An 8,173-nucleotide genomic window follows, 5' to 3' on the forward strand; every position below is an offset into this window, starting at 1 on the left:
GATGATGATGATTATTATTATTATTATTATGCTACAGTACGGATGTGCTCTCAGTCCTGAATAAAGAAAGCAAAGGGCCTTGGGAAACTACAATTCCCAGAATGTTATCGTCTTGAGCCATGGCAGTTAAAAGTGTCACCAAATGCATTCACACTACAGTACGGATGCTCCCTTGGTCCTGAATAAAGAAAGCGAAGGGCCTTGGGAAACTACAGAATCCCACTGTCTTGAGCCATGGCAGTTAAAAGTATCATCAAATGCATTCACGCTACCGTACAGATGAGCTCTCAGCCCTGAATAAAGAAGGTGAAGGGCCTTGGGAAACTACAACTCCCAGAATCTTATAATCTTCAGTCTAAGCAGTTAAAAGTGTCATCAAATGCATTCATGCTACAGTACGGATGGACTCTCGGTGCTGAATAAAGAAAGCAAAGGGCCTTGGGAAACTACAACTTCCAGAATCTCACTGTCTTAAGCCATGGCAGTTAAAAGTGTCACCAAATGCATTCATGCTACAGTACGGATGTGCTCTTGGTCCTGAATAAAGAAGGCGAAGGGCGTTGGGAAACTACAACTCCCAGAATCTTATAATCTTCAGCCCAAGCAGTTAAGTGTCATCAAATGCATTCATGCTACAGAACGGATGGACTCTAGGTGCTGAATAAAGAAAGTGAAGGGCCTTGGGAAACTACAACTCCCAGAATGTTATCATCTTCAGCCCCAGCAGTTAAAAATGTCATCAAATGCATTCAGAGCTACCGTACAGATGCTCTCTTGGTCCTGAATAAAGAAAGCAAGGGCCCTTGGGAAACTATAATTTCCAGAGTCTGAAGCATCGCAGTTAACAAGTGGTGCCCAACCGCATCCATTCTACTGTACAGACAGATACAAGCTTGGTCCTGAATAGAAAAAGGGGGCAAGGGGGAGGACCTTGGAAAACTACAACTCCCAGGATCCCATGGTATTGATCCGTAGCTGTCTAAGTGCTGCAAATGGTATTAGTTTCACAGTGTAGATGAGACCCACATGCGTTTCCTCCCCATTGCTTGCAACTGGATGGATCCCGGTACAAAGAAAACGCCCCCCACAGCCATGCCTTTTTCATGATCCTATTTTTGTGTGTCGGCACATATAAATCCCAGCCAAAAGCAAATCTAAAATTAAGACCAAACAGGGAAGCAGGCCTCCGGGTTATCACTTTTCTCTCCCTGCCTTTTCCCTCTTGGATCAAAAGCCAGGAAAGGAGCCGGAATGATTCATGCGTGGGAGGGGTCTGGGAACGGATCTCTGGCTCAGGAGGACTTGGCGAACTACAACTCCCATGGAGAAGCCCTGGCAGTCTGAGCGGTGCCAAAATGCACTCGATGTCAACAAAGCCTTCGAGAAAAGTGCTCATTGGCTGCGACAATTGTAGAATTGCAGAAACATCGGAAAAAAATCACAGAATCGCGCAATAATCGAATTATACAATTGCAGAAGAATAGGATAACAAACCAGAGCGTGATACAATTGCATAGAATCACAGAAATGATTGAAGAATAATAGAATCCTAGTTGGAAGAGACCCCCAAAGGCCATCCAATCCAACCCCCTAAAATAGTTGGATAGATAGATAGATAGATAGATAGATAGATAGATAGATAGATGATTGAATAATAGAATCTTAGAGTTAGAAGAGACCCCAAAGGTCATCCAATCCAACCCACTAAAATAGTTGGATAGATAGATAGATGATTGAATAATATAATCTTAGAGTTGGAAGAGACCCCAAAGGCCATCCAATCCAACCCTCTAAGGCAAATGGATAGATAGATAGATAGATAGATAGATAGATAGATTAATGGATGGATGGATGGATGGATGGATGATTGAATAATAGAATCCTAGAGTTGGAAGAGACTCCAAAGGTCATCCAGTCCAACCCCCTAAGATAGTTAGATAGATAGATAGATAGATAGATGAATGGATGGATGGATGGATGGATGATCGAATAATAGAATCTTAGAGTTGGAAGAGACCCCAAAGGCCATCCAATCCAACCCTCTAAGGCAAATAGATAGATAGATAGATAGATAGATAGATGGATGGATGGATGGATGATTGAATAATAGAATCCTAGAGTTGGCAGAGACCCCCAAAGATAGTTGGATAGATAGATAGATAGATAGATAGATAGATAGATAGATAGATAGATGATTGAATAATAGAATCTTAGAGTTGGAAGAGACTCCAAAGGCCATCCAATCCAACCCTCTAAGGCAAATGGATGGATGGATGGATGGATGATCGAATAATAGATTCTTAGAGTTGGAAGAGACCCCAAAGATAATCCAGTCCAACCCCCTAAGATAGTTGGATAGATAGATAGATAAATCGATGGATGGATGATCAAATAATAGATTCTTAGAGTTGGAAGAGACCCCCAAAGGTCATCCAATCCAACCCTCTAAGATAGTTGGGTAAATAGATAGATAAATCGATGGATGATTGAATAATAGAATCTTAGAATTGGAAGAGACCCCAAAGGTCATCCAATCCAACCCTCTAAGATAGATGGATAAACAGATAGATAAATCGATGGATGATCAAATAATAGAATCGTAGAATTGGAAGAGACCCCCAAAGGTCATCCAATCCAACCCTCTAAAATAGAAGGAGGGATAGACAGATAGGTAGATAGATAATCAAATAATAGAATCCGAGAGTTGGAAGAGACCCCCAAATGCCATCCAATCCAACCCTCTAAGATAGATGGATAGATGACTGAATAATAGAATCCTAGAGAGGCCCCCAAAGGCCATCCAATCTAACCCTCTAAGATAGATAGATAGATAGATAGATGAGCAAACAGAATCCTAGAGCTGGAAGAGACTCCCAAAGGCCATCCAGTCCAACCCTGTAAGACAGATGGATGGATGGTTAGATAGACAGGCAGATAGATGATCAAATAATAGGATCCTAGAGTTGGAAGGGACCCCCAAAGGCCATCCAATCCAACCCTCTAAGATAGATGGATAGACAGATAAATAGACAGATGGATGATCAAATAATAGATTCTTAGAGTAGGAAGAGACCCCCAAAGGCTATCCAATCCAACCCTCTAAGATAGATGAATGATTGAATAATAGAATCCTAGAGTTTGGGGAGGCCCCCAAAGGCCATCCAATCTAACCCTCTAAGATAGATAGATAAATAGATAGATAGATAGATAGATAGATAGATAGATGAGCAAACAGAATCCTTGAGCTGGAAGAGACTCCCAAAGGCCTCCAATCCAACCCTCTAAGATGGATGGATGGTTAGATAGACAGATAGATTAGATAGATGACTGAATAATAGAATCCTAGAGCTGGGAGAGACTGCAAGGGCCACTCAAAACAGACGTATTATTTTCTACGCTTTGGCAAGAAAGGGAAGTAAATAAACACCAAAAAACAACCACCCCATTTAAACGCCCACGCCCCATTTAAACGTCCCACTGAGGGCCCCGGGGCCACGCATCTTCCGTGCCAAGAGACTTGGCGGCGGTCCCTCACGCTCGGGATCCCACGGTGGGAACCTGGCACCGTCCCCGGCAGGTGAGCCCTCCGCCGCCACTTCCCAGGTCTGAGAATGTTACCTCGGGGGCAAGGAAAATAAACCTGGGCCCCTCCCTGTGTCATCATCTCCCTCCTGTTCCAGATTATCTCTGCAGATCCTCGGGGCCTTGAGCGCTTGCCGAAAAGTACACTGGAAAGGAGAAGGAAGGGCAAAAGGGGGTTGGACTGGGAGGCCCTTGGAGTCTCCTCCAACTCTACGGTTCTATTATTCGATCATCTATCTATCTATCCAACCAACCATCTAAAATTGATAAGATTGAGAGATAGGTAGGTAAGTAGGTAGGTACGTAAATGAATAATAGAATCCTAGAGTTGGAAGAGACCCCAAGGGTCACTCAATCCAATTCTCTAAGATAGTTAGATGATCAAATAATAGAATCTTAGATTTGGAGGAGACACCATGGACCATCCAGGCCAACCATCTAACACATGCAGGCAGATAGACAGACAGATAGACAGACAGATAGATAGATGATCAATCAATAGAATCTTAAGGTTGGAGGAACGTCAAGGGCCACCCAGTCCAACTCTCCAAGATAGATAGATAGATGATTGAATAATAGAATCTTAGAGTTGGAGGATAGCCCAAGGGCCAGCCAGTCCAACCATCTAAGATAGGCAGGCAGGCAGGCAGGCAGACAGACAGACAGACAGATGATCAAATAATAAAATCTTAAGAGTTGGAGGACACCCCAAGGCCCACTCAATTCAATCATCTAAGTTAGGTGGACCTTGAGTTCCTCCCAACTCTTAAGATTCTATTATTCCATCATCTATCTGTCTGTCTGTCCATCCATCCACCTATCTATCTTAGAGAGTTGGACTGGATGGCCCTTGGAGTCTCCTCCAATCTAGGATTCTACTATTCAAACATGTATCTGTCTGTCTGTCTGTCTGTCTGTCTGTCTATCTATCCATCCATGCATCCATCCATCCATTCATCTATCTGTCTTAGAGAGTTGACTGGATGGCCTTTGAGGTCTCCCCCAACTCTGGGATTCTACTATTTGATCATCTATCTATCTATCCATGGATCAATACATCTATCTATCTATCTATCTATCTATCTATCTGCCTTAGAGAATTGGACTGGATGGCCCTTGGGGTCTCCTCCAACTCGGGGATTCTACTATTTGATCATCTATCTATCCACCCATGGATCAATGCATCTATCTATCTATCTATCTATCTATCTATCTATCTATCTATCCATCCATCCATCCATCCATCCATCTGCCTTAGCGAGTTGGACTGAATGACCCTTGGGGTCTCCTCCAACTCTAGGATTCTACTATTTGATTATCTATCTATCTATCTATCTTAGAGAGTTGGACTGGATGGCCCTTGAGGTCCCCTCCAACTCTAGGATTCTACTATTTGATCATCTGTCTGTCCGTCTGTCTGTCTATCTATCTGTCTACCCATCCATCCATCTATCTATGTTAAAGAGTTGGACTGGATGGCCCTTGGGGTCTTCTCCAACTCTAGGATTCTATTATTCGATCATCTATCTATCTATCCATCCGTCCGTCCGTCTGTCCATCCATCCATCCATCTGCCTTAGCGAGTTGGACTGAATGACCCTTGGGGTCTCCTCCAACTCTAGGATTCTACTATTTGATTATCTATCTATCTATCTATCTATCTTAGAGAGTTGGACTGGATGGCCCTTGAGGTCCGTCCATCCATCCATCCATCCATCCATCCATCTATCTATCTATCTTAAAGAGTTGGACTGGATGTCCCTTGGGGTCTCTTCCGACTCTAGGATTCTATTATTTGATCATCTATCTATCTGTCTATCTATCCACCTAAAATAGGAATGTTCTCTTGGAATATCATCCCTGAGAAAGGCTTCTGTGCCACTTTGGAGACTACAACTTCCAGTAATGGACAGCATGGAAGCCCTGGCCACAAAAGCTGGTGTCAAGCTGCCTTCCTTCGACAAGCTTAAGGTGAGATTGTGATCAATTGCTTGGAACAAGGCAAAGGCAAAGCCATTCTGGGGTCTGAAGAACAAAGGCGGTGTGTGTGTGTGTGTGTGTGTGTGCAGTGGTCTCTCCTTAAAAGAGATCAAGGGAGAAGCCCCAGGCAACACAAAGAGAGGCCTATGCCTGGGCACAGGTGCAAAGGTGAGCTCCAAACCGGCTCACCCGCCGACAAGCCCTGAGTCATCCGGACATGCCCCTGCGCCTCCTCCGTGTTTACGTTGACGGTCTCCCCCTCTCCCCGGAGTAATCAAATACTCGTGAGATTCAAACACCCAACACGTCGGGGCCTGAAGAAGAGCCGTTTGTCAAAGAGAATGAGGCAACGTCTTTTCTTATTTTCAAAGTCGCCGTTCCTGGCTCATTCCCTTGACTCAATCTGAAGACACAGTGACCAAAGAACCAAAGTTGACCAGGCTCTCCTTCTTCTGGAGTTTCCGAAGCAGGTGGCCGTCTGTCGGGAGGGCTTTGATGGTGTCGTCCTGCCTGACAAAATGGAGTTGGACTGGATGGCCTTTGGGGTCTAGTGTCCAGATCAAGGGAAGCCATAGTTTACATCGAAGGATGGCTTTTGGGGTCTCTTCCGACTATAAGGGTTTCTAAAGAATTGGAAGAGACTCCAAGGGCCACCCAGTCCAAATACCATCTGATCCCCCCCAACAGATGTCCATCCAGCCTCTGTTTGGAGATCGGCAGAGACTCACAGGGTGTGAAGAGACCCCAGGGGCCATTGAGTCCAAACCCCTTTCTGCAATATACCATCTGATCCATCCCGACAGATGTCCATCCAGCCTCTGTTTCAAGATTGGCAGAGACTCACAGAGTCGGAAGAGACCCCAGGGGCCATTGAGTCCAAACCACTTTCTGCAATACACCATTTGATCCCTCCCAACAGATGGCCATCCAGCCTCTGTCTGGAGATCGACAAAGACTCATAGAGTTGCAAGAGACCCCAATGTCCATCCAGCCTGTTTAAGAGATTGTCAGAGACTCACAGAGTTGGAAGAGACCCCAATGGCCATCTATTACAAATTCCTTTCTGACATAAAGGAGGATATTATCCGATCCCTCCCAACAGAGGGCCATCCAGCCTGTGTGTAGAGAGCAGCAGAGACTCACAGTCGTAAGAAACCCCTTTCTGCAATATACCATACGATCCCTCTCTACAGATGGCCATCCAGCCTGTGTTTAGAGATCGCCAAAGACTCACAGAGTTGCAAGAGACCCCAATGTCCATCCAGTCCAAACCCCTTCCTGCAATAAAGGAGGACACTATCCGATCCCTCCCGACAGATGTCCATCTAGCCTCAGTTAGAGATCGCCGGAGACTCACATTGCAAAAGACCCCAATGTCCATCCAGTCCAAATCCCTTCTTGCAATAAAGGAGGACACCATCCAATCCCTCCCAACAGATGGCCATCCAGCCTCAGTTAGAGATTGGCAGAGACTGACAAAGTTGCAAGAGACTCCAATGCCCATCCAGTCCAAAACCCTTCCTGCAATAAAGGATGACACCATCTGATCCCTCCCGACAGATGCTCATCCAGCCTCAGTTAGAGATCACCAGAGACTCACAGAGTTGCAAGAGACCCCAGAGTCCATCCAGTCCAAATCCTTTCCTGCAATAAAGGAGGACACCATCCAATCCCTACCAACAGATGGTCATCCAGTCTCTGTTTAGAGATTGGCAGAGACTCACAGAGTCGGAAGAAACCCCAATGTCCATCCCGTCCAAAACCCTTCCTGCAATAAAGGAGGACACCATCCAATCCCTCCCGACAGATGGCCATCCAGCCTCAGTTAGAGATCGCCAGAGACTCACAGAGTTGCAAGAGACCCCAATGTCCATCCAGTCCAAACCCCTTCCTGCAATAAAGGAGGACACCATCCGATCCCTCCCAGCAGATGTCCATCCAGCCTCAGTTAGAGATCACCAAAGACTGACAAAGTTGCAAGAGACTTCAATGCCCATCCAGTCCAAAACCCTTCCTGCAATAAAGGAGGACACCATCCGATCCCTCCCGACAGTTGTCCATCCAGCCTCAGTTAGAGATCGGCAGAGGCTCACAGAGTTGCAAGAGACCCCAATGTCCATCCAGTCCAAACCCCTTCCTGCAATAAAGGAGGACAGCATCCGATCCCTCCCGACAGATGTCCATCCAGCCTCAGTTAGAGTTCAGCAGAGACTCACAGAGTTGGAAGAGACCCCAATGTCCATCCAGTCCAAAACCCTTCCTGCAATAAAGGAGGACACCATCCGATCCCTCCCGACAGATGTCCATCCAGCCTCAGTTAGAGATTGGCAGAGATTTGCAGAGTTGGAAGAGACCCCAATGGCCATCCATTCCAAATTCCTTTCTGACATAAAGGAGGACACCATTCAATCCCCCCCAACAGATGGCCATCCAGCCTGTTTAGAGATTGGCAGAGACTCCAATGGCCATCCATTCCAAACCCCTTCTTGCAATAAAGGAGGACACCATCCAATCCCTCCCAACAGATGGCCATCCAATCTCTGTTTAGAAATTGGCAAAGACTCACAGAGCTGGAAGAGACCCCAATGGCCATCCATTCTAAATCCCTTTC

This window comes from Anolis sagrei, chromosome 11 (genome assembly GCF_037176765.1).
Source record: "Anolis sagrei isolate rAnoSag1 chromosome 11, rAnoSag1.mat, whole genome shotgun sequence".
Classification (NCBI taxonomy): domain Eukaryota; kingdom Metazoa; phylum Chordata; class Lepidosauria; order Squamata; family Dactyloidae; genus Anolis; species Anolis sagrei.